The sequence below is a fragment of the Bos indicus x Bos taurus genome, chromosome X, assembly GCF_003369695.1.
Source record: "Bos indicus x Bos taurus breed Angus x Brahman F1 hybrid chromosome X, Bos_hybrid_MaternalHap_v2.0, whole genome shotgun sequence".
NCBI classification, from domain to species: domain Eukaryota; kingdom Metazoa; phylum Chordata; class Mammalia; order Artiodactyla; family Bovidae; genus Bos; species Bos indicus x Bos taurus.
In genome coordinates this window covers 56,726,397-56,752,851 of record NC_040105.1, presented here as the reverse complement: position 1 = coordinate 56,752,851, position 26,455 = coordinate 56,726,397, and the positions used below count along the sequence as shown (strand labels likewise).

The window sequence follows — 26,455 nt, the reverse complement described above, 5'->3', positions numbered from 1 at the left end:
GCTTTTGTTTTTTGTGTTTTGGTTTCTTGGCAGTGAGGCATGTGGGACCTTAGCTCCCCAACCAGGAATCAAACCTGCACCTGCTGCATTCAGAGGGGAATTCTTGACCCCTGGACTGCCAGGGAAGTCCCGAAATTGCTTTTATAAAAAGCTTTTTAGTAAGTACCATTTGACTTTTAAAACTTTATATCTAATTGCTTGATAAAAATGTAACTGGTACTATTTACAAGAGCTAGGACATGGAAGCAACCTAGATGTCCATTGGCAGACGAATGGATAAGAGAATTGTGGTACATATACACAATGGAATATTACTCAGCTATTAAAAAGAACACATTTGAATCAGTTCTAATGAGGTGGATGAACCTGGAGCCTATTATACAGAGTGAAGTAAGTCAGAAAGAAAAATACCAATACAGTTTATTAACACATATATATGGAATTTAGAAAGATGGTAATAACAACCTTATATGTGAGACAACAAAAGAGACACAAATATAAAGAACAGGCATTTGGACTCTGTGGGAGAAGGCAAGGGTGGGATGATTTGAGAGAATAGCATTGAAAAATGTATATTACCTTATGTGAAATAGATCACCAGTCCAAGTTCCATGCATGAAACAGGGCACTCAATGCTGCTGCACTGGGACAACCCTGAGGGATGGGATGGGGAGGGAGGTGGGAGAGGGTTTGGGATGGTGGACACACATACACACGTGGCTGATTCATGTCAATTAAAAAAATGTAATTGTTGTTTAGTCGCTGTTGTGTCTGACTCTTTGTGACTCCACAGACAGTAGCCCACCAGGCTCCTCTGTCCACGGGATTCTCCAGGCAAGAATACTGGAGTGGGTTACCATTTTCCTTCTCCAGGAGATCTTACCAATCCAGGGATTGAACCTACATCTCCTGTATTGGCAGCCAGGTTCTTTACTACTGAGCCACCAAGGAAACCCAAAAATGTAATTAGTAAATCTAAATTTTAAAAATAATCAAGCCTTTTTTAGTGCAGTTTTCATCAATCCTGGCTGCCTGTTGGAGTTGCCTAGGGGAGTTTTTTTTTCCTTCATTTTAATATATTTAATACTAGAACTTAGAAAAGTACACATACATACATGTATACATGTAAGAGAGGTCCTGCCTAGGGGAACTTTAAAAAAAAATCAATTTCAGGCCCTACCCAATACTAATTAATTGGACCTGGAGTTGAGACATCAGTAGTCAAAAATCATTTCCCAATTTATTTAAATGCATATTTAGGGTTCAAGAGAGCTGATTTAGAACATATATTACCAGTATACCTTTGGTAAAATGCTAATGGCAGTGAGAAAGGTAAAACATGAGGCTTTTACCATCTTCAGGTCAGCCCGTTTATTGGGTATTGGTAGATCAGACATTTTGGGGAAGCCTTACTTGAGAGAAATTAAACACAAGCTGTGGTGGTTTAGTCATAAGTTCTGTCCAACAATTCTAGCTGAGCTATTTCAAATCTTAAAAGGTGATGCTGTGAAAGTGCTGCACTCAGTATGCCAGCAAATTTGGAAAACTCAGTAGTGGCCACAGGACTGGATAAGGTCAGTTGTCATTCCAATCCCAAAGAAAGGCAATATGCCAAAGAATGCTCAAACTACCACACAACTGCACTCATTTCACCTGCTAGCAAGGTCATCATCCTCAAAATCCTCCAAGCTAGGCTTCAACAGTATGTGAACTGAGAACTTCCAGATTTTAAAAAGGCAGAGGAACCAGAGATCAAACTGTCAACATCCACTGGATCATAGAGAAAGCAAGAGAATTCCAGAAAAACATCTACTTCTGCTTCACTGACTATGCTAAAGGCTTTGACTATGTGGATCACAACAAACTGTGGAAAATTCTGAAAGATATGGGGATACCAGACCACCCTACCTGCCTCTTGAGAAACCTGTATGTAGGTCAAGAAGCAACAGTTAGAACCAAACATGGAACAGACTGGTTCAAAATTGGGAAAGGAGTGCATCAAGCTGTATATTGTCACCTTGCTTATTTAACTTCTATGCAGAGTACATCATGAGAAATTTCAGGCTGGATGAATCACAAACTGGAATCAAGATTGCTGGGAGAAATATCAATAACCTCAGATATGCAGATGACACCACCCTTAGAGCAGAAAGTGAAGAGGAACTAAAGAGCCTCTTGATGAAGGTGAAAGAGGAGACTGAAAAAAGCTGGCTTAAAACTCAGCATTCACAAAACTAAGATCATGGCATCCGGTCCCATCATTTCGTGGCATATAGATGGGGAAACCAGGGAAACAGTGACAGATTTTATTTTCTTGGGCTCCAAAATCACTGTAGATGTTGACTGCAGCCATGCAATTAAAAGATGGTTTCTCCTGGGAAGAAAAGCTATGACAAACCTAGACAGCATATTAAAAAGCAGAGACATCATTGTACTGACAGAGGTCCATTTAGTCAAAGCTGTGTTTTTTCCAGTAGTCATGTATGGATGTGAGTGTTGGGCCGTAAAGAAGGCTGAGCACCAAAGAATTTATGCTTTTGAACTGTGGTGTTAGAGAAGACTCTTGAGAATCCCTTGGACTGCGTGGAGATCAAACCAGTCAATTCTAATGGAAATCAGTCCTGAATATTCATTGGAAGGACTGATGCTGAAGCTCCAATACTTTGGTTACCTAATGGGAAGAGCTGACTCATTGGAAAGACCCTGATGCTGGGATAAGTTGAAGGCAGGAGGAGAAGGGGACGATACAGGATGAGATGGTTGGATGTCATCACCAATGGCCATGAGTTTGGGCAAGCTCCGGGAGATGGTGAAGGACAGGGAAGCCTGGCATGCTTCAGTCCTTGGGGTTGCAAACAGTGGGACACAACTGAGTGTTTGAACAACAAATGAGTCATCAATAAACATCATATCAGGATTGTCTAGGGAAGTGGTTCTCAACCTTTAGTTTGCCTCAGAATAATTTGGACGACTTAGTAAACTACGGGTTGGTTAATGGCACTCCTAGAGTTTCTGATTCAGAAGATCTGGAGTGGAGCCCAAGAATCTGCATTTATAAATAGTGCTGGATGATACTGGGGACCACACTTTGAGAGACAGTGCTGTGAAGGACCACTAGTCAGGTCAGGATGAAGAAGACTTCGAGTTTAAATGGATTCTAGACAGTCATGAGATTCAGTCATTCTGAAGAAGAAGTAGGACACCACCATTTAGATTAGAGCAACATTGTACAGTTTTGTGTGAAACACAAAATTTTTAGAAGAATTTCATAGGAGCCAATGTGACTAGCTGCCAAATACTTTCTACCCCTAGGGGATCCATAGGGTCAGGGAGAGGCTAAGAAGATGTCTGCTGTAGCTTCCAGAGGTCTAGCTGCTGCTCTACAGCATGGATACAAGGCAGATGAGCCTTGGCCACAGGGGCAGAGATGTACATGATGGTCTTAATGATAGCCCCTCATTTTTGATGAAGTTTGCTTTCATGGGAAGAGCTTAGCACAGTTAGGAATGCCCAAAGTTGCGCTTGCTTTAGGGGAAGAAAAGGCCTGATGTCATCTTGAATTCCCAAAGCAGGGGCTCTGGGACATTGGTCTTGGACAACTCATCAATAGTTGAGATCTAGCAATAGTTCCTGACTAAAAGTTATGTCTTCAGCAGCTGTTTTCTTTTTTTTCTGAAGACCAGTATTTCTTCTAGTAATTCTTAGAATCTAATACAAGTATATTAGCTAGTACCGATTCATGATTTATTTTTGTTGTTCAGTGCTAAGTGGTGTCTGACTTTGCAACCCCATGGACTGCAGCACACCAAGCTTCCTTGTCCTTCAGTACCTCCTGGAGTTTGCTCAAAGTCATGTCCATTGGGTTGATGATGCCATCCAACCATCTCATCCTCTGTTGCCCTCTTTTCCTCCTGCCCACAATCTTTCCCAGCATCAGGGTCTTTTCCAATGAGTCGGCTCTTAGCGTCAGGTGGCCAAAGTATTGGAGCTTTAGTTTCAGTGTTGTAGCCATGCGTTCCGGGAAACAAACTCACTCAGAAGGACAATGCAGATAGTCGAGTGCAGTTTATTACACGGCAGGCCCAAGGCAGAGTCTCCTCTTAGCCAAGGACCCTGACCAGTTTTTGAGAAAACCTTATATACCCTAAGTGTACGTGTCCAAACCCACCTCCCCAAATTCTCTGAAACTAGTCTGAACAAAGGAAGAGATACAATCAAAGTTAACCCCTGATTCATATGCCTTAAGCCTAGGTAGTTAACAGTGGACAATTATCAATACGTCTGTGGTCATACCCCAATAAGCATAATATAATTTATGATTCTATTTGGTTACACAGATAATTAGGGTATTTTGTTAGTCAATGGAGAGATTAGGTATGAGCACTGGGGTTCTTCCATCTGGGGGGGTCTGGTTTTCCAGTTGGTATGTCGTTTCCATAGATACTGGGCATATAGCTCAAAGTCCACAGTCCAGCCCAAGATGGAGTCCTGCTTTCAAGATGGAGCCTGTTCTGTCTGTTTCCTTCTTCATCAGCATCAGTCCTTCATGATAATATAACCAAATAGTAATATGGATGTATTCTCTATCTTTCAGTAATACCAAACCTATCTGATGAAGAGAGGAGATGCCATATATATGAATACTTCATATATGTGAGGTACATTTATGACAATATATTATACTTTGCCTTACATTTAGCAGAGGATATTATACATAGTTCCAAACTCTTCTATAGACTTCTATTTTTTGAAACTGGCCAGCAACATAGGCGTTCATTTTATTTGATTTACTTCTTTTAAAAATCTCTTTCCTGAGTTCCACACAGCTGTCCCTTACCCTTCTGTTATCATGCCTATTTTTAAGAGGACACTTTGAGGTCATTGCTTCTAATCTGCCATAGGAAGGAATTAAACAAACAGGTTAATTAGTAAGTGCTGTGTGTGGGAAAGAATTCCAAGACCGAATGAGGGCCCAGGGCAATGAAACAGTTCAGCTTGAGAGCATGGGCTGTGTTAATGGCTGTTTCTGGGCTCAATGGCCTTGCTCAGATGATTCCTGCCTCCAGCCTTCATGGGACGTGACTGTCAGACCGACACCCCTGGAGGCCATCTCTGTGAACATAAATTCCACCAGAGTCTTGAGTAAGGTCCTTATCTGGGAATATCAAAGAAACACATGATTCTCTGGATTCTTGGGAACTCAGTCTTTAATGTGGGATGATGGTAAATCTTCCTAAGAACAAAGCAACATATCACACATTCATCACATATGCACTGGTTCAGCACTGAAGGAACACATCATAAAGATTTCCTGAAAGAGATATGAATGGAATCCATTTTCCTTTGAAGAAATGACAGATAAGCTTTGGTGATATCAGGAAAAGTAAAATCATGACTCTCATACAGATGAAACAATAAACACATGCTAAAGAATTAATTTTATCCCTATTAAAGAGAACCAGAGCCTGATAGTAGTTAAAGCATACTTAATTCAGGAACTATTGCATTAGGGGAAAAGAGGCCTCAGTGTAGATCTGGCTCAGTTGCGAATACATCAAAGACAGCTGGGGATTTGAATTAGAGGAGTCCGTGGATGGAAAATTACCAAGAAGAAAAACATCATCAAGGAGATTCTTGCTAAACCGAGCTCACAGGATTCTTGCTGGAGGCAGGTCAGGGCCATGGAATCTCGAGGGTGGGAGGATTCACTCTAAATGACTTAGCAGGATTCTTGCTATCACCAGGCTATGCAGGCCCTTCAAGAACGCAGGGCCAACATCAAGGCCTAGTAGAGAAGAGGACTCAGGGAAGCCTGACTAAAGTTTGTTCAAAGAAAGAGTCTTTGTCACTTCTACAATATAAGAGAACCAGATAGATGTTAGAACCAGTTCAAAGGAAAAGTCAAACCAGCACAGATTTATATGAAGCAAAAGATTGTTGAGATGAATTGCAAATGTCCCCCCAAATGGAAAAGTCATGATTTTTGCACTTTGGGGGAAGGAAGCTAGTTAGAATTACTACCCAACAGGACAGAATTTACATATCTATCAGATATCTACAGCTTGCAAAGAATTGCAAAGTAGCTCAAAGACAATGAACTGGGCTAGAATCTTGTAAGGATAACCCTGGATGGGCATGCTGTAAATGCTGCAGTTTCCCATTGAAACACAAATATTTCTCTACAAGGTTTCTGGCAAGGTGAACGGTGGGGTGAAAAGCAGAGACGGTAAGAACAGGAATGCTGAAAAGGTAAGAAGTCACAAAAGGTTAACTAAACCCTTGTGTTGGACTTGCCATGTGATCAACAGGAGACAGGATTTTTTCCAGGTGAAAGAGAAGGTCTGATTTCAGGTTCTCTAACTCTTTGTTTAAAAGCTGAGGTATAATTGAGTTCCAATGTTATATTAGTTTTAGGTGTACAACATAGTGATTAACAATTTTTAAAGGTTATACTCTGTTTATAGTTATTGTAAAATATTGGCTGTGTTTCCTGTGTTCTACAGTATATCCTTGTAGCTTATTTATCTTATACATAGTGGTTTTTAGAGTCTCTAAATCTTTAGTGCATAGAGCTCCAAAGTGTGCATATTTGATCATAATGGCTTTAGGATTCCTATCAGCTTGATTCTGAAAGTGCTAGTCACTCAGTCATGTCAGACTCTTTGCGGCCCCATGGACTATAGCCCACCAGGCTCCTCTGTCCATGGAATTCTCCAGGCAAGAATACTGGAGTGGGTAGCCATTCCCTTCTCCAGGAGATCTTCCTGACCCAGGGATCGAACCCGAGTCTCGTTGCATTGCAGGCAGATTCTTTACTGTCTGAGATGATTCTAGCTGCTTCTAGTTCCTGTGACTACAATTTTTTTCACCAAGCTGGGGCTTCTCTGACGTTGTTCATTATGAGGTTTGGTGAAAATTTTTGATAGCTTTGAACTGTATGGGGGATGGAGAAAAAAAGGAGATGAGTAATTTGATATATTTAATCTTTCTGTATTAGCTTTTATTTTTAAAAGAACTCTGTATTCCTTTTCAGTTCCCCCCTCAGGACAATTTTTCCTCTGCATACTCTTTCAAACTGAGTGGCCAAAATTTCATGACCTGCCTACTGGAACTGAGGGACCAAGTTACGGAGGAGGGGCCGCCACTAGGGGGCGCGGATAATGAGACAGGAATGGGGATACAGGTTAGCAAGGTGGGAGTCAAGGGGGCACGAGGGAAGACATAAAAGGAAAGAGAGCTAGGAAAGCTCATCACGACAAATGGTTTAGCACAGCTGGAAACAGCTTGTTGTTTTATCAAACTTTTTCAGCTAAAATATTCAATATGCTAAGGGTAGCACCTCCTGATCTCCATCACAGTTAAGAATCCTCGTTACTCTTTTTATTTTTTTGGCCATACCATAAGGCTTGTGGGATCTTAGCTCCTCAACCAGGGATCAAACTCTGGCCCATAGCAATGAAAGCACTTAATCACTGGACCACCAGGGAATTCCCCCTTCCTCTTTTTATTAAGAAATATTTTTATTAAAAATAATCTTAATATTTTCTACTATAGAATCCCCACAGAAACCTTAGGTTTTATAGGATTCCAGGGGATATTTATGAACACTCTTTGGGTCATTTTTAAAAACTGAGATATAACTGACATACAATAGTGTGTATGATTAGGATGTACAATGTGTTGATTTGATACATTAATATATTGTGAGTACCACCATAGCACTGGTTGATACCTCTCTCACATCACATAATTATCATTTCTTTTTTTGTGATGAGAACATTTAAGATCAGTCTCCCAGCAATTTGAAGTATATATAATGCAGTATTGTTGACTGTAATCACTATGCTGTACACTGTGAGTGGTAAGTCCCTTCAGTTGTTTCCGACTCTTTGAGACCCTATGGACTGTAGCCCTCCAGGCTCTTCTGTCCATGGGATTCTTCAGGCAAGAATACTGGAGTTGGTTGCCATGCCCTCCTCTAGGGAATCTTCCTCACCCAGGGATCGAACCTGCAGCTACTGCATTGCAGATTCTTTAGTGTTGAGCCACCAAGGAAGCCCATGCTGTACATTAGGCCTCCAGAATTTATTCATCTTATAGTTGCAACTTTATACCCTTTGATCAACTTTTAATTCCTCACCCGCTGGTAACCACCATTCTACTCTCTGTTTCCACAAGTTTGGCTTTTTTAGAGTCTACATATAAATGATATCACACAGTATCTGTCCTCTGTCTGATTTACTTCATTTAGCATAGTGTCTTCAAAGTCCACCCATGTTGTCACAAATGGCATGATTTCTTTCATTCTTATGGCTGAATAATATAATATTCCATTACATTGAAGGGGAGCATAATATGCCACCTCCAAATGTGCCATGTTGTGGATTATTTTGAGCTGAAGGTAATCACGACCCAGCAGGCTCAAGAAAGTCTTCTGCCTCTCTCTTAACAGCCTAAAAGGATTTAGACAGAAGATCTGGTCTGGAAAGAGAGCTACTATCAGAGATAAGTTTTTATAGGTAAGACTTACCTACATGGCAGGGCAAACATTTGCTCTTTCTATTGTCTTGTGAATTGCCCTCTTCCCTTATGAAGCCCTTTTGAGCCACTATACCATTCCTTAGCTCAGAATGGCATATAAGCCTCATATATTTGTCTGCCTTTAGGTCTCATTTTTCACAGGGTTCCTGTGTATATGAGATTAAATTTGCTTTTTCCAAGATAATCTGTCTTGTGTCAATTTAATTATTAGACCAGCCAAAGATTCTAGAAGGGTAGAAGGAAAAAATATTTTCCATCCTGGTCCATCCTGGCAGTATATATATATCGGAGAAGGCAATGGCACCCCACTCCAGTACTCTTGCCTGGAAAATCCCATGGGCGGAGGAGCCTGGTGGGCTATATACATATCACATCTTTATCCATTCATCTATTGATGGACACTTAGGTTGTTTCCAATATATTGGCTGTTACAATAAACATGGCACTGTAGCTATCTTTTCAATATCCTGTTTTCATTTTCTTCAGGCATATACCCAGGAGTGGGACTGCTAAGTCATAGAGTAGCTCTATTTTTAATTTTTTGAGGGACCTTCATACTATTTTCTATTGTGGAATGGTGGCTGTCCCATCAATAGTGCCTAAGAATTCCCTTTTTGCTGCCTTCTCACCAATACTGTTCTCTCTTGTCTTCTTGATGATAGCCATCCTAACAGGAATGAGGTGATATCTTATTGTGATTTTGATTTGTATTTCCCTGATGATTAGGTGTTGAGCATCTTTTATGTGCCTATTGGCTATCTGGATGACTTCTTTGGAAAAATGTCTATTCTCTTCTGCCCATTTTTAAATTGGATTGTTTTGTTGTTTTTGGTATTGAGTTGTGTGAGTTCTTTATGTATTTTGGATATTAACCCCTTAGATACATGGCTTGCAAGTATTTTCTCCCATCCCATAATGTTCCTGGGTCAGTTTTGGTTAGATGACATTTCTCCTTTCTTTTTTGTGAGCAGAGCAGGAAAAGCAACATGCTACAATTGTCTCTGACTCCATTTGGGCCATGGTCATAGAGTGCCCTTGGAGTTCAGAAAACATGTGATAAATACTGAGGTCAGCTTCAGTTTGAGCTCAGAAGTGACAGACTTTTCCTGTGATCAAACTTTAGCAGGCTCCTCTGAGACCTCTTCTCAAGTAGGCCTTGTACCTGGGCCCTGTCTTCTGTCTGCCTAGTCCAACTGTAGCAAGAATCTTACTAAATCAGCTTAAAGAGAATCCCCTATCCTTGATATCTGATCACCTTAGCTTGCCTTCAGTAAGAATCCTGTAGAGTTGGTTTAGCAAGAATCTTTCTACTCTTGATGTCTCCTTAGTAATTTTCCATCTACTGACCCTTCATTCTGCCCATTGGCTATAAATCCCCACTTGACCTCATTGTATTCAGAGTTGAGCCCAAACTCTCTCCCCTATTGTGAAAGTCTTGATACTTGACACTTGATGGAGTCCAGAATATGCCACTGTGGCATTAAAATTATTTGGAGAAGAAGGTATTTGAGTTCCTGAAATCTCTTATCTGCCTAAAAGCAGAGTTTCTGCAAATAACTAAATTGTCATAAATCCTCTTTCTGGGAGCAACAAGGGAAGATTAACTTTTATCATCAGAGATGAGAAGCTTCTGGATCACATATAAACATATTTTGCAAAGCTACCATATCTCCCATCTGTTCTCCTAAGGGCCTATTTATCATTCCAAAAAGTTATTTGTTTTCCCTTAAGCTCTCTTCTTCCTTTCCTTTCCCCTAATAAGATGGTACAAAAACCCCAATTCTAAATGCCTCCTTGAATCACATTTTTCTGTAAATTCCTGTACATACATACATGAATAAAAATCTGTCTTTTCTCTAGCTAATCTGTTGTAGGGGAGGAAAAAAATGTTTCTTCTACTGATCCTAGGTTTATTGGCTAGAGTCCTAAAGACTGACAAAATACAGATTAACAAGAGAAAATCAAACAGGTTTATTAATGCCTGCTAGGGGATTCCTTGGTAGCTCAAATGGTAAAGAGTCTGCCTGCAATGCGGGAGACCTGGGTTCAATTCCTGGGTTGGGACGATCCCCTGGAGAAGGAAATGGCAATCCCCTCCAGTATTTTTGCCTGGAAAATCCCATGGACAGAGGAGCCTGGCTGGCTATAGTCCATGGGGTCGCAGAGTTGGACAAGGCTGAGAGACTTCACTTTCATTAATGCCTGCATTGTGCGTATACATGGGAACACTCAGTGATGAGGAGTTCAAACAGGTGTTTAGAACTTGGCTTACACAGTATCTTAACAAGAGAACAATACATTTTATTTAGTTTTTTGCCTGTACTGCATGGTTTTCAGGATCTTTGTTCCCCAACCAGGGATTGAACCTGGCCCAAGCAGTTAAAGTGCCAGGGAATTCCTGAGAACAATACATTTTAGAGAAGTGACAAGACAAAAGAAAAGGACCTTGAGTTTCTAAGAGTGGCAAATTGTTAGAAGTTAAATGTATGGGGCATTAATGACTTTGTTAGTAAAATTTGTTATGTAGATCCCTCTGGGGCGACCTCTGGGATGATAAGTGTTTAGTTATCTCCAGCGATCCTTCCTAGTAGAGAGATGGGGGCATGGGTCTTCAGTTGCCTTGAGCTAAAAGAATTCTTATGCCAAAGTGGCATATTCTGGGCTTTTACATATTCTGCTACCATTTAGTGTCTTGTGTCACTTTAATTTGTAGGTTCCCAATCAAACTAAGATGATAGAGGAAAAGCTTTTCCTCCCCAATATAATTATTGCAATAGTACCTAATAAAGTCTTCCTTGCCATTTTAATAAGTGTCAGAATCATTCTTTTCCCCTTCACCAGAAGGGATTTTAAGAGTCTGCAAGTTACTTTCTGCCTTAGCCTCTTCATTTTCCTAAAAATTTCCTTTGTTATAAAGGCTTACTGTCCTATCTCTGCCACTATGCTCCTGAGGGCATTCAACAGGGTCCATTGCACTGGCTAGCTCATTTTATTGATTTAAATTTTTGTAATTTTTAAGCTATCATTTTTGGTGCCTTTGTTTACTGGGTCTTCCCAAACCTGAGATACTAGAGTATAAAAATAACACTTTTCACTCATTTTCCTTGCTTTTTTGAGTCAATAAAAATGATTCAGAACATGTTTCACCTTCCAAACAAGTCATATTTACTAAGAAATTAAGTGCAGGGTTGTTGCCATGCTGGCTTCTTGGGGATTCAATTTTATGCATTCAGTCAAGGGGGATTTTTGAGTATCTGTTTGCCAATCTTATGTTAAGCATTGGGATTACAGTTGAGAATGAGACCAACATGGTCCCTGCCCTTCACAGTGCTTACTATGAAGTCTAGTTTAGATAAATAAAAGCCTGGGCCTCTGCTCAGGCCATGTCTATGGGCAGAACCTCTGTGCTGGGATAATAAAGGCTGAATAAAGGCTACTCCCCACCTCTCAGCCTTGCCCACCAGAGTGAGACCCAGCTTTCCCTACAGCCAGTCCCTTCCATCAGGAACCTTCCACAAGCCTCTTATCCTTATCCACCAGAGGGAAGAAACAATGAAAATCACAATCACAGAAAACTAACCAAACTGATCACGATGGTGTGATCACTCACCTAGAGCCAGACATTTTGGAGTGCAAAGTCAAGAGGGCCTTAGGAAGCATCACTATAAAAAAGCTAGAGGAGGTGACAGAATTCCAGTTGAGCTATTTGAAATCCTAAAAGGTGATGCTGTTAAAGTATATTCAGTATGCCAGCAAATTTGGAAATCTCAGCAGTGGCCACAGTGGAAAAGGTCGGTTTTCATTCCAATTCCAAAGACAGGCAATGCCAAAAATGTTCAAACTACTGCACAATTGCACTTATTTCACACACTAGCAAAGTAATGCTCAAAATTCTCCAGGCTAGGCTTCAACAGTACATGAACTGAGAACTTTCAGATATAGAAGCTGTGTTTCAAAAAGGAGGAGGATCAAATTGCCAACATCCATTGGATCATAGAAAAAGCAAGAGAATTCCAGAAAACCATCTATTTCTGCTTCTTTGACTACACTAAAGCCTTTAAGTGTGTGGATCACAACAAACGGTGGAAAATTCTGAAAGAGATGGGAATACCAGACCACCTTATCTGCCTCTTGAGAAGTCTGTATGCAGGTCAGGAAGCAACAGTTAGAACTGGACATGGAACAACAGACTGGTTCCAAATAGGGAAAGGAGTACATCAAGGCTGTATATTGTCACCCTGCTTATTTAACTTGTATGCAGAGTACATCATGCGAAACACTGGGCTGGATGAAGCACAAGCTGGAATCAAGATTGCCGGGAGAAATATCAATAACCTCAGATATGCAGATGAAACTACCCTTATGGCAGAAAGCAAAGAAGAACTAAAGAGCCTCTTGTTGAAAGTGAAAGAGGAGAGTGAAAATGTTGGCTTAACTGGGACGGCCCAGAGGGATGGTATGGGGAGGGAGGAGGGAGGAGGGTTCGGGATGGGGAACACATGTATACCTGTGGCGGATTCATTTTGATATTTGGCAAAACTAATACAATTATGTAAAGTTTAAAAATAAAATAAAATTAGAAAAAAAAAAAAAGAAAAAGAAAAAAAAAAAAAAAACTCAACATTCAGAAAACTAAGATCATGGCATCCAGTCCCATCACTTCATGGCAAATAGATGGGGAAATGATGGAAACAATGACAGACTTTATTTTTGGGGGCTCCAAAATCACTGCAGATGGTGACTGCAGCCATGAAATTAAAAGATGCTTACTCCTTGGAAGAAAAGTTATGACCAACCTAGACAGTATATTAAAAAGCAGAGACATTACTTTGCCAACAAAGGTCCATCTTAGTCAAGGCTATGGTTTTTCCAGTAGTCATGTACAGATGTGAGAGTTGGACTATAAAGAAAGCTGAGCACCAAAGAATTGATGCTTTTGAACTGTGGTGTTGGAGAAGACTCTTGAGAGTCCCTTGGACTGCAAGGAGATCCAACCAGTCCATCCTAAAGGAGATCAGTCCTGAATATTCATTGGAAGGACTGATGCTGAAGCTGAAACTCCAATACTTTGGCCACCTGATGCGAAGAACTGACTCATTTGAAAAGACCCTGATGCTGGGAAGGATTGAGGGTGGGAAGAGAAGGGGACTACAGAGGATGAGATGGTTGGATGGCATCACCGACTCAATGGACATCAGTTTGAGTAAACTCTGGGAGTCGGTGATGGACAGGGAGGCCTGGCATGCTGCAGTCCATGGGGTCGCAAAGAGTTGGACATGACTGACTGTCTGAATTGAACTGAACTGAGCATAAGGATGCATGTATCTTTTTGAATTATAGTTTTGTCTGGATATATGCCCAGGAGTGGGATTGCTAGGTCTATTTTTAGTTTTCTGAAGAATCTCCATTCTGTTCTCCATGGTACTGCATCAAGTTACATTCCCATCAACAATGTAGGAGGGTTCTAAAAGACATATTTGTAATCTTATTTTAATGATGTTGCTTTCATTATTATGTCACTGTTCAATATATGAAGTTTCTTGACAAACTTTTCTTTAAAAAAATGAAAGGATATTCTAGAAGGAAAGTCATAAATAGTCTTGGAGGAAAGAAGCAGCATGATGTATATGGAGAATTACAAAGAATCTAGTACAGCCATTAAAATAAATCACAGATGGACTTCCCTGGCAGTCCAGTGGTTAAGATTCCTTGCTTCCACTACAGGGTTCTTGTTCAGTTGCTAAGTCGTGTCCAGCTCTTTGTGACCCCATGGACTGCAGCCTGCCAGGCTTCCCTGTTCTTCACTATCTCCTTGAGTTTGCTCAAACTCATTTGCATTGAGTTGGTGATGCCATCCAACCATCTCATCCTCTGTTGCCCCCTTCTCCTACCTTCTATCTTTCCCAGCATCAGGGTCTTTTCTAATGAGTTGGCTCTTAGCATCAAGTGGCCAAAGAACTGGAGCATCAGCATCAGTTCTTCCAATGAATATTCAGGACTGATTTCCTTAAGAATTGACTAGTTTGATCTCCTTCCTGTCTAAAGACTCTCGAGAGTCTTCTCCAGCACCACAGTTGAAGGTATCACTTCTTCAGTGCTCAGCCTTCTTTATGGTCCAATTCTCACATCTACACATGACTAATGGAAAAATCACAGCTTTGACTACATGGACCTTTGTCAGCAAAGTAATGTCTCTGCATTTTAATATGCTTGGTCATATTAAAGCAAGCATCTTTTAAATTTCATGGCTGCAGTTACCATCTACAGTGATTTTGGAGCCCAAGAAAATAAAAATCTGCCATTGTTTCCACTTTCCCCCCATCTATTTGCCATGAACTGATGGAACTAGATGCCATGATCATAGTTTTTTGAATGTTGAGTTTTAAGCCAGCTTTTTCATTCCCCTTTCACTTTCATCAAGAGGCTCTTCACTTTCTGCCATTAGTGTGGTATCATCTGTTTATCTTAGTCTGAGGTTGTTGATAGTTCTCCTGGCAATCTTAATTCCAGCTTGTGATTCATCTAGCCTGGCATTTCCCATGATGTACTCTGCACAGAAGTTAAATAAGCAGAGTGACAATATACAGCCCTGTCATACTTCTTTCCCAACTTTGAACCAGTCCCTTGTTCATATCCAGTTCTAACTGTTGCTTCTTGACCTGCATACAGGTTTCTCAGGAGGCAGGTAATGTGGTATGGTATTCCCATCTCTTGAAGAATTTTCCACAGTTTGTTGTGATCCACACAGTCAAAGGCTTTGGCATAGTCAATGAGGCAGAAGTAGATGGTTTTCAGGAATTCCCTTGCTTTCTTTATGATCCATTGGATGTTGGCAATTTGATCTCTGGTTCCTCTGCATTTTATAAACCCAGCTTCTACATCTGGAAGTTCTTGGTTCACATACTGCTGAAGCCTAGCTTGAAGGATTTTAAGCATGACCTTGCTAGCATGTGAAATGAGTGCAATTGTACAGTAGTTTGAACATTTTTGGCATTGCCTGTCTTTGGGATTGGAATGAAAACTGACCTTTTCTAGTCCTGTGGCCACTGGTGAATTTTCCAAATTTGCTGACATATTGAGTGAAGCACTTTAACAGCATCATCTTTTAGGATATGAAATAACTCAGCTGGAACTGTGTCACCTCCACTAGTTTTGTTCATGGTTATGCTTCCTAAGGCCCACTTAATTTCACACTCCAAGATGTCTGGCTCTAGGTGAGTTACTATAAAGGGTCATTAATTGACTATATTAGGTGAGTGCTTATCTGGGTCATTAAGATCTTTTTTGTACAGTTCTTCTGTGTACTCTTGCCATCTCTTCTTAATCTCTTCTGCTTCTTTTAAGTCCTTGCCATTGCTGTCCTTTATCATGCCCATCTTTGCATGAAATGTTCCCTTGGTGTCTCCAATTTTCTTGAAGAGATCTCTACTCTTTCCCCTGCTATTGTTTTCCTCTATTTCTTTGCATTGTTCATTTAAGAAGGCCTTCTTATTTCTCCTTGCTATTCTCTGGAACTCAGTTGGGTTCAGCCCCTGGTGGGGAACAAAGATCACACATGCCTCACAGTGGGGCCAGAAAAAAATTATAATCAGTCAATCACAGAGTTTTGAGTTCCTGAAGATGGTATTGAAAGGTTTTCTGTCTATACTGTGGTGGAGTGTTTTAAGGGGGCCATGCTGATTATCTTCCATGTATTACCCTCCACCTACTTTCTTCTATTTCTCTACCTTGCTGGGTTCTCTAAAGGCTGAGCCCTCATAGACTGCATCCCCTTGACTCTCACATCCCCTAGACTCTCAGAATTTCAGTTTTATATAACTGCATAGCTAACCATCCCAAACTTAGTGACATGACATAATCACAATCATTTATCATCTTTCACAGATCTGGGGGTTGACTGGGCTTGGCTAGGCAGTTCTCAGTTGGGGATCTCTCATGTGGTTCCCGACAGACAGCTGTCTGTTTCTGGAGTCATTTTGAAGTCTTCTTCACTCACTTATCTGGTTGTTGTGCTGGGTGTCAGCTGGGACCTCTGCAGGGGAGCTTTGCCTAAAGAAAGCACACATGTGGGGCCTCTAGGTGGCTTGGGCTTTTTCAGAGCATGGCTGTGTCCCAAGAGTAAGCATCCCAAGAGAGAGCCAGGCGGAGGCTGTATTGCCTTTTATGGCCTAGTCTTAGAAGTTATGTGGCATTATTTCCACCACATTCTGTTTATTCAGTTCAGTTCAGTCGCTCAGTCGTGTCCGACTCTTTGCGACCCCATGAATCGCAGCACGCCAGGCCTCCCTGTCCATCACCATCTCCTGGAGTTCACTCAAACTCACGTCCATCGAGTCGGTGATGCCATCCAGCCATCTCATCCTCTGTCGTCCCCTTCTCCTCCTGCCCCCAATTCCTCCCAGCATCAGAGTCTTTTCCAATGAGTCAACTCTTCACATGAGGTGGCCAAAGTATTGGAGTTTCAGCTTCAGTATCAGTCCTTCCAATGAACACCCAGGACTGATCTTTAGGATGGACTGGTTGGATCTCCTTGCAGTCCAAGGGACTCTCAAGAGTCTTCTCCAACACCACAGTTCAAAAGCATCAATTCTTCGGCACTCAGCTTTCTTCACAGTCCAACTCTCACATCCATACATTACCACTGGAAAAAAGGCAAGTAAATCTTTAAGGCCAGCCTACATTTAAGTGGAGGAGAATTAGATTTCACCCTTTGATGAGAGGATTGTAAAAGAATTTTAAACAGTTTTTCAAGCCGCTATGTCCTTTGACTTCTGCTTGGTTTTGGACAATGTATGTGTGTGTTGGTGGGGGTGGGTTGGTGGGAAGAAATGGGCACTGGCAGACCAGCGTGTGGTTTAGAGAGAGTTTATGTGCATTTATCTTCCCTCCCATCACAACTTGCTCCATGTCTGGCTGTGAATCCATCCGTGGTTGTGGTTCTCTACCTATAGCCACAGCTCCTATTTGCTGGCCATTCTTTGTATCACTCTAGTTCTCACTGGGTTCCAGTAATAACTCTTCCTCCCCTTGCTATTTTACATCTAGGGATGGTAATTGAGTCTTCTTATTGCTATTCCCCAGATATCTCATCACCCTTGATTGGCTCCTTTAACTCTGCAAAAATGCCTGTGAGTGGCCCATCCATTCATGTTTTTATATTTAAACACTTTGAATGAACCATCTTTTTTACTGCCATGAAGTTGACTAAATCAGGGTGAATGATCATGTTGATGTATGGCAGAAACCAGAACAATGCTATAAAGCAATTATCCTTCAATTAAAAACTATTACAATACCCCCCACTAAAAAAGGGATCCAGATTGGAAAAGAAGAAGTAAAACTGTCACTATTTGCAGATGACATGATACTGTACATAGAAAACCCTATATGTGTCACCAGAAAATTACTAGAGCTAATCAATGAATTTAGTAAAGTCATAGGATATAAAAATTAATATACAGACATCCCTTGCATCCTTATACACTAACAAAAAATCAGAAAGGGAAATTAAGGAAACAATCCCATTCACCATTGTAACAAAAAGAATCCCTATACTTTTAATCATGGTAAAATATATACAACATAAAATTTACTACCTCAAGTATTTTTAAGTGTACATTTCATTTAGTACATTCACATTGTTCTGCTACAGATACCCAGGAGTTTTTCCTCCTCTCAAACTGAAACTCTGTATCCATTGAACACTAATTCCCCATTCACCTTCTCCCAGTCCCTGGCAATCCCCATTCTACTCTATCTATGAATTTGACTAAGTACCTCATATAAGTGGAATCTTACTATATTTGTCTTTTTGTGTCCTCAAGATTCATCCATGTTGTAGTATGTGTTAGAATTTCTCCTTTCTTTTCAAGGCTGAATAGTATTCCATTTTATGTATATGTTGCATTTTGTTTCTCTATTCATTCTCAATGGACACTTGGGTAGCTTCTACCTTTTGGTTGCTGTGAATAATGCTGATCTCAGTATTTTATAGGGCCTCTGTCCCAAGGTTTGTTTGTGATATATTTTTGGTCTGTCTTCAGGTATGAAGTCTCTGAAATCTTTGAGGGCCTGTATCCCAAGGTATGACTCTGTGGTATTTAAAATCTTTTTCAGGGTACAGGTTTTAAAATGCTTTGATTGTCTGTGTTCCAAGATTTGAGTCTGAGTTAAATTATGTTCCATATTCAGTGTATGTGGTCACTGAAATCCTTCAGAGTCAGTATTTCACATGATTTAGGTCTGACTTATTTGGGAGGTCTGGGTTTAGGATCCAAAACCTTAGAACTTTTAGAGAATCTGTTCAAATTTGGTTTTGAGATATTTGGTATAGGAAATCAGAGTGTGAGGTCCTTGAACTCTCTGAGTACCTGTGCTCCAGAGTTTGAATGTGCACTCTCTGAAACCACTTCAGTATCTGTGTTTCAAAATATGAGTCTGAAGTATTTGGGAGTCTGTGTTCAGGGCCTCCTGAGGCTCTATGCCATTGAAGGGGTCCAAGTATTTAAACATTAGTGTTCGTAGTGTGAAGTCTGAAAATTTGAGGGTTTGTGTCATAAGGTTTGAGTCTGAGCTGTTTGTGGGTTCCTCTTAAAGGTGTCAAAGATGGAGAAGCTCTATAGGATCAGCAAAAACAAGACCTGGACCTGACTGGCTGAGATCATCAGCTCCTTATTGCAAAATTTGGACTTAAATTGAAGAAAGTAGGGAAAACCACTAGACCATTTAGGTATGACCTAAATCAAATCCCTTATGATTATACAGTGGAAGTGACAAATAGATTCAAGGGATTAGATCTGGTAGAAGCCTGAAGAACTATGGAGAGAGGTTCATAACACCTGTATAGGAGGTGGTGACCAAAACGACTCCCAAGAAAAAGAAATTCAAGAAGGCAAAGACGTTGTGAGGAGACCTTACAAATAGCTGAGAAAAGAAGAAAAGTAAAAGGCAAAGGAGAAAGGGAAAGATATACCTAACTGAAAGCAGATGTCCAAAGAACAGCAAGGAAAGATAAGAAAGCCTACTTAAGTGAACAATGCAAAGAAGTAGAGGAAAACAATAGATTGGGAAAGACTAGAGATCTCTTCCAGAAAATCAGAGATACCAAGGGAACATTTCATGCAAAGATACACAGTAAAAGACAAAAATGGCAAGGACCTAATGGAAGCAGAAAAGATTAAGCAAAGGTGGCAAGAATACACAGAAAGTGAAAGTGAAAGTCGCTCAGTCCTGTCCAACTCTTTGCAACCCGATGGACTATACAGTCCATGGAATTCTCCAGGCCTGAATACTGGAGCGGGTAGCCTTTCCATTCTCCAGGGGATCTTCTTGACCCAGGGATTGAACCCAGGTCTCCCGCATTGCAGGTGGATTCTTTACCAACAAGGGAAGCCCAAGAATACTGGAATGGGTTGCCTATCCCTTCTCCAGTGGATCTTCCTGACCCAGGAATTGAACCAGGGTCTCCTGCATTGCAGGCAGATTCTTTACCAATTGAGCTATGAGGGAAGCCCAAGAATGCACAGAAGAACTGTACAAAAAAGGTGTTAATAACCCAGATAACCACGATGGTGTGGTCACTCACCTAGAGCCAGACATCCTGGAATGTGAAGTAAAGTGGGCCTTAGGAAGCATTGCTATGAACAAAGCTAGTGGAGGTGATGGAATTCCAGGTGAGCTAATTTAAAATCCTAAAAGATGGTGCTGTTAAAGTGCTGCACTCAATATGCCAGCAAATTCGGAAAACTCAGCAGTGGCCACAGGACTGGAAAAGGTCAGTTTTCATTCCAATCTCAAAGAAAGGCAATGCCAACGAATGTTCAAATTACTGTACAATTGCACACATTTCACATGCTAGCAAGATTATGCTCAAAATCCTTCAAGCTAGGCTTCAACAGTATGTGAACCAAAAACTATCTAATCATCTCACCCCCTGCCATCCCCTTCTCCTTTTGCCTTTAATCTTTCCAAGCATCAGGGTCTTTTCCAACCTTCAAATCAGGTGGCCAAAGTACTGGAGCTTCAGCTTCAGCATCAGTCCTTCCAATGAATATTTAGGACTGATTTCCTTTAGGAGTCACTGGTTTGACCTCCTTGCAGTCTGAGGGACTCTGAAGAGTCTCCTACAACACCACAGTTCAAAAGGATCAATTCTTCAGTGCTCAGCTTTCTTTATGTTCCAATTCTCACATCCATATATGACTAATGGAAAAACCATAGCTTTGACTAGACAGACCTTTGTCGGTGAAGTAATGTCTCAGGTTTTTAATATGCTGTCTATGTTTGTCATATCTTTTCTTCTAAGAAGCAAGCGTCTTTTAATTTCATGACTGCAGTCACCATCTGCAGTGATTTTAGAGCCCAAGAAAATAGTCTGTCACTGTTTCCATTGTTTCCCCATCTATTTACCATGAAGTGATGGGACTGGATGCCATGATCTTCATTTTCTGAATGTTTAAGCCAGCTTTTTCATTCTCCTCTTTCACCTTCGTCAAGAGGCTCTTCAGTTCCTCTTCGCTTTTTGCCATAAGGGTGGTGTCATCTACATATCTGAGGTTATTGATATTCTCCTGGCAATCTTGATTCCAGCTTGTGCTTCATCCAGTCTGGCATTTCATATGATGTACTCTGCATAGAAGTTAAATAAGCAGGGTGAGAATATACAGCCTTTATGTACTCCTTTCCCAATTTAGAACCAGTCCGTTGTTCCATGTCTGGTTCTAACTGTTGCTCCTTCACCTGAATACAGATTTCTAAGGAGGCAGGTAAGATGTTCTGGTATTCTCATCTCTTTAAGAATTTTGGACAGTTTGTTGTGATCAATACAGTCAAAGGCTTTAGTGTAGTCAATGAAGCAGAAATAGATGCTTTTCTGGAATTCTCTTGCTTTTTTTTTCATGATCCAATTAATGTTGACAATTTGAGCTCTGGTTCCTCTGCCTTTTCTAAATCCAGCTTTGACAGCTGGAAGTTCTCGGTTCACATGCTGTCGAAGCCTCGCTTGGAGAATTTTGAGCATTAATTTGCCAGCATGTGAAATGAATGCAATTGTTTGATCGTTTGAACATTCTTTGGCATTGCCTTTTTTGGGCGATTGGAATGAAAACTGACCTTTTCCAGTCCTGGCCACTGCTGAGTTTTCCAAATTTGCTGGCGTACTGACTGCAGCACTTTCACAGCATCATCTTTTAGGATTTAAAACATCTCAGCTGGAATTCCATCACCTTCACTAGCTTTGTTCATAGTGATGCTTCCTAAGGCCCACTTGACTTCACACTCCAGGATGTCTGGCTCTAGGTGAGTGATCACACCATTGTGGTTATCTGGGTCATTAAGACCTTTTTTCTATAGTTCTGTGTATTCTTGCCACCTCTTATTAATATCTTCTGCTTCTGTCCTTCATTTTGCCCATCTTTGCATGAAATATTCCCTTGAAGAGATTTTCTTGAAGAGATCTCTAGTCTTTCCCATTTTATTGTTTTCCTCTATTTGTTTGCATGGATCACTTAGGAAGGCTTTCTTATATCTTCTTGCTATTCTTTAGAACTTTGCATTCAGATGGGTATATCTTTCCTTTTCTCCTTTGCCTTTCATTTCTCTTCTTTTCTCAGCTATTTGCCTCCTCAGACAACACTTTTCCCTTTTTGCATTTCTTCTTCTTGGGGATGGTTTTAATCACCACCTCCTGTACAATGTTACTAATCTCTGTCCATAGTTCTTCAGGCACCCTATCTATCAGATCTAATCCCATGAATCTACTTGTCACTTCTACTGTATAATCGTAAGGGATTTGATTTAGTTTATACCTGAATGGTCTAGTGGTTTTCCCTACTTTCTTCAATTTAAGTCTGAATTTGGCAATAAGAAGTTCATGATCTGAGCCATAGTCAGCTCCTGGTCTTGTTTTTGCTGACTGTACAGAGCTTCTCCATCTTTGGCTGCAAAGAATATAAATCTGATTTCAGCATTGACCGTCTAGTGATGTCCATGTGTAGAGTCGTCGTTTGTGTTGTTACAAGAGGATGTTTGTGTTGGAAGAGGAAAGGTATGTGTGGTGGGGTCTGGCTGTCTGCTGCTCAAAAGCCAATAAGCAGGCCAGGTTGGTGGAAGGGAAAGTTTGCTTTGTTTCAGATGCTGGCAACTGAGGGGAGAGGGTGGTGGACATCTGTCCAAAGGCTGACTTACCTCGTCCCCCAACAAGCAGTGGATGAGAGCATTTACAGACAGAGTGGGGGAGGAGGTTACATGCAGAAACAGCACAGTCATCTCTAACGGTCATCTTTAATTGGTCATCAGTGGTCTGACTAGCATCATCTTGGTTGTTTTAGGTACAACTAATCTTTAGTTCTGGGGTGCACTTGTTCTCATTTCTTTGAGGTCAGTTCTTGGAATTGTGGCAGCTCATGTCCTGGTTATCATATAGTTAACTTTTCCAACTGGGGTTTTAGTATCTGTAAGACAGTGCACAGGATATGGCTCAGAATACTATCTATAGCCCTTGAGAAAGAACTAAAGGTCCTTGACTATGTTTAATGACTACATTATTATTATTTAGTCTCTTTTGACTGTTTTCCTTTGTTTCAGCTTTTCTCACTTCTCTGATTAAACTTCTTTGAAGCTTTCCACAGGCAAAAGGCAGGCAGAGGACATGGTGGGGGGGCAAGGACTCTATGGTCCTGCTCCGTTTCAATCCCCCTTTTTCTTTTATATTCCTCAATCTTGAGGAGGGACAGGTACAGAACAAGAAAGGCAATAAGCTTTCATAGTACCTGGACAAACATTTGAAAATTGCTAGACATATTACAGTGAGTGTAATAATCAAAATCCACCTTTGTGCTATTTTTTATCTTAATGATTCAAGCAGATGTACAATGTATGTTTAATAGGTGGCAAACAGGCTGTTTGGGTTAGCCTAAAATTCAAATTAAATCATGTATTGGCCAGAATGGACTTTCCCATACCTCAAAATATGAATATTTTTTCCATCATTTTCTCCTTTTAAGTTGCAGCTCTTTCCATAGAGAGCATTGATCCAACATTGCTAAAGTCGTTTATTTGCTTGCTCTGGGTCCATCCATGTCCCTCGGTGCTAGGCCTCCTTTTTAGTTATATATTTGCCTAGTTGTCCATGTTGGGGAAAAACTAACCAGATATCATAAGCAGGCTCAGAGGTGCCTTAATAGGGGAATGCTTTATAGGCCATACATTTTATCTTTCATACCCAATTGTCACACAGACGTTGTTCATGTGCTTTAAGTAGTACACGTAAAGCCAGCAGTGTTGCACATCAAGAGCAGTTATACTCTGTGACGACTTTACTGGACAATTTTTCAACTCTGAACATTGGGGTCAAAGTATGATTAGAAACAAAACAATTACTTTCCATTAGAAGTCTCTGTTGCCAAATCAGATCAATATTCCAGGAGAACTTTTCTTTCTTAGCAGAAAAACCAACTTCAGTCTTGCATTAGTTTACTGTTAATAAAATTCGTATACCTAATTACATTTAGTCTAATCTTATTCCTGGCAATGTACACAATTCTTTTTTTTCAAAATTCCTTTTTCACAAACCTTTTGTCACTTTCTAGATCCAAACAAATTTATCCTGTGTTTCTTTATCCAGAAACAAAAAACTATAGGACAAAATTATTATCATCATTTTTCCTCAACAAAAATATCTCCATTCTTTATACCTTCTCTTTGTCAACAACATATACCCTACTTGCTTTACATACCAAAATGCTTCGCTTATCATTTTTACATATCACAATTTTTAACCCCTCAAAGTTTTAACAAAAACAAGTGATTGAAATGTTACACCAACATTTCGTGATTGGCAAACTTAAGAACATATTTCATAACCTCAGAAAATAGACTTTTTTACATAGTGTAATTTTTCTTCAGTGGTACAACACATATGTTTAATAAACCCAAACATCTTTAATTTCCCTCTTGGTCTTGCAAGAATACAAAAGTAGGTAATCAGTTTATGGATTATAGCCAGAATAGCCTAATTATACATTCAATTTTAAAGCCTTTTTTCTTTTGCCTCATTAACCTAAAGCTGAAGATCTAGGCAAAGTGGACTGTGTTTGTATTTTAATGACATGATAAGCAGCAACCTCAAGCTTTTTCCCAGGCATATTTTTGTTTTCTCAGGGTCTAAAAAAAGTGTTTTATCAAGCTAGCTTTCCCTAACTGCATATGCAAAAAGAAACAGTTTTTTTGAATTTGATGTGTTTAATCTTAACCAGTCTTCTCTGAAGTCTGAAGAATACTGTAGCCACACATTGTCTCCCCCCAAAATCATCTTTCTTTTTAGTCATAAATTCACAGCTAAAATTTTTCTTAATGAATTGAACCTAAATTTCCCATTTTACATAAGGCAACAAGAATACCAATCATGCATATGGAATACATGCTTACACACCAAACGACAGATCTGTCATAAACCCTCTCCCAGGGTGCCGGTACAGTCCCAAACAAATACTTCCCCAGCACAAACAGTCCTCAGTGGTAGTTAGATGTCAGAACCAGCTGGCAAAATACCCAAATGACACTCGGTGCTCACAAATGGTCCTCAACGGTAGTCAGGTGTCAGAACCAATTGGCAAGAATACCCAAATAGCACATCATGCTCACAAACGGTCCCCAATGGCAGACAGACATCAGAACCAATTGGTAAAAATGCACATATAGCAGTCAGTGCTCATGAAGGATCGTCAACATCAGACGCATGTCAGAACCAACTGGCAAAATGCCCAAATAGCACTAGCGCTCACAAACAGCCTAAATAGCAGCCCTCAACAGCAGTCAGAACCAATTGGCAAGAATGCCCAAATAGCACTAGCACTCACAAATGGAAAGGTTGACCCTGTGCACACCGGTGGACTTACCCAGCCTTGGAGCTTGTCGGCTAGTGCCAAATGCAAGTTTCCATTCCACCAAGAAAAAGCACAAGTTGGCAGCCAGTGCCGAGCAGGGGAGAAACAGGGAGGATCCTCAAAACAAATGGTTTTGGCAGCTGCTAAGAACGTCCCCCAAATCCCCTACCCGGGGCTAGCTAGCCACGAGCAGCAGGCTAATACATTGTCATGGCCATAGCTCTCTCCTGGAAGACCCAGGAGAGCCAGATGCCATGAAAGTTCAGGAGCCAGCAGTAGCCAGTCATAGCCAGCCCCACTTTAGGTGCCAAAATCTGTTACCGAAAGGTATGCGTGGGGGTGGGGGGTCCAGCTGCTCGCTGCTCAGAAACCAATAAGCAGGCCAGGTTGGTGGAAGGAAGGTTTGCTTTATTTCAGGTGCTGGCAACTGTGGGAGAGGGTGGCAGACATCTGTCCAAAGGCTGACTTGCCCCACTTCCTCCCAACAAGCAGGGGATGAGACCACTTACAGACAGAGTGGCAGGGGGAGGTTACATGCAGAAACAGCATAGTCATCTCTAATAGTCATCTTCAATTGGTCATCAGTGGTCTGACTAGCATCATCTTGGTTGTTTTAGGTACAATTAATCTTTAGTTCTGGGGTGCACTTGTTCTCATTTCTTTGAGGTCAATTCTTGGAATTGTGGCAGTTCATGTCCTGGTTATTATGTAGTTAACTTTTCCAACTGGGGTTTTAGTATCTGTAAGACAGTGCACAGGATATGGCTCAGAATACTATCTATAGCCCTTGAGAAAGAACTAAAGGTCCTTGACTATGTTTAATGACTACATTATTATTTAGTCTCCTTTGACTGTTTTCCTTTGTTTCAGCATTTCTCACTTCTCTGATTAAACTTATTCCTTGACCGAAGTTTTCCACAGGCAAAAGGCAGGCAGAGGACATGGTGGGGCGGGGTGGGGGGGCAAGGACCATAGAGTCCTGCTCCATTTCATCTGCTATGACCAGTATGTTCACTTGGCAAAACTCTGTT

At 40.7% G+C, this 26,455-nt stretch overlaps 1 long non-coding RNA gene across 1 annotated transcript in view; it reads right to left on the bottom strand.

Annotated features, from left to right (window-relative positions):
- Positions 1–26,167, bottom strand: part of LOC113887587 — a 55,169-nt gene extending 29,002 nt beyond the window's left edge. Inside the window, exon 1 of the long non-coding RNA XR_003509763.1 lies at positions 25,437–26,167. This is a non-coding gene — a long non-coding RNA (uncharacterized LOC113887587). The remainder of the gene's footprint in view (positions 1–25,436) is intronic.
- Between the last annotated feature and the right edge of the window lie 288 nt (positions 26,168–26,455).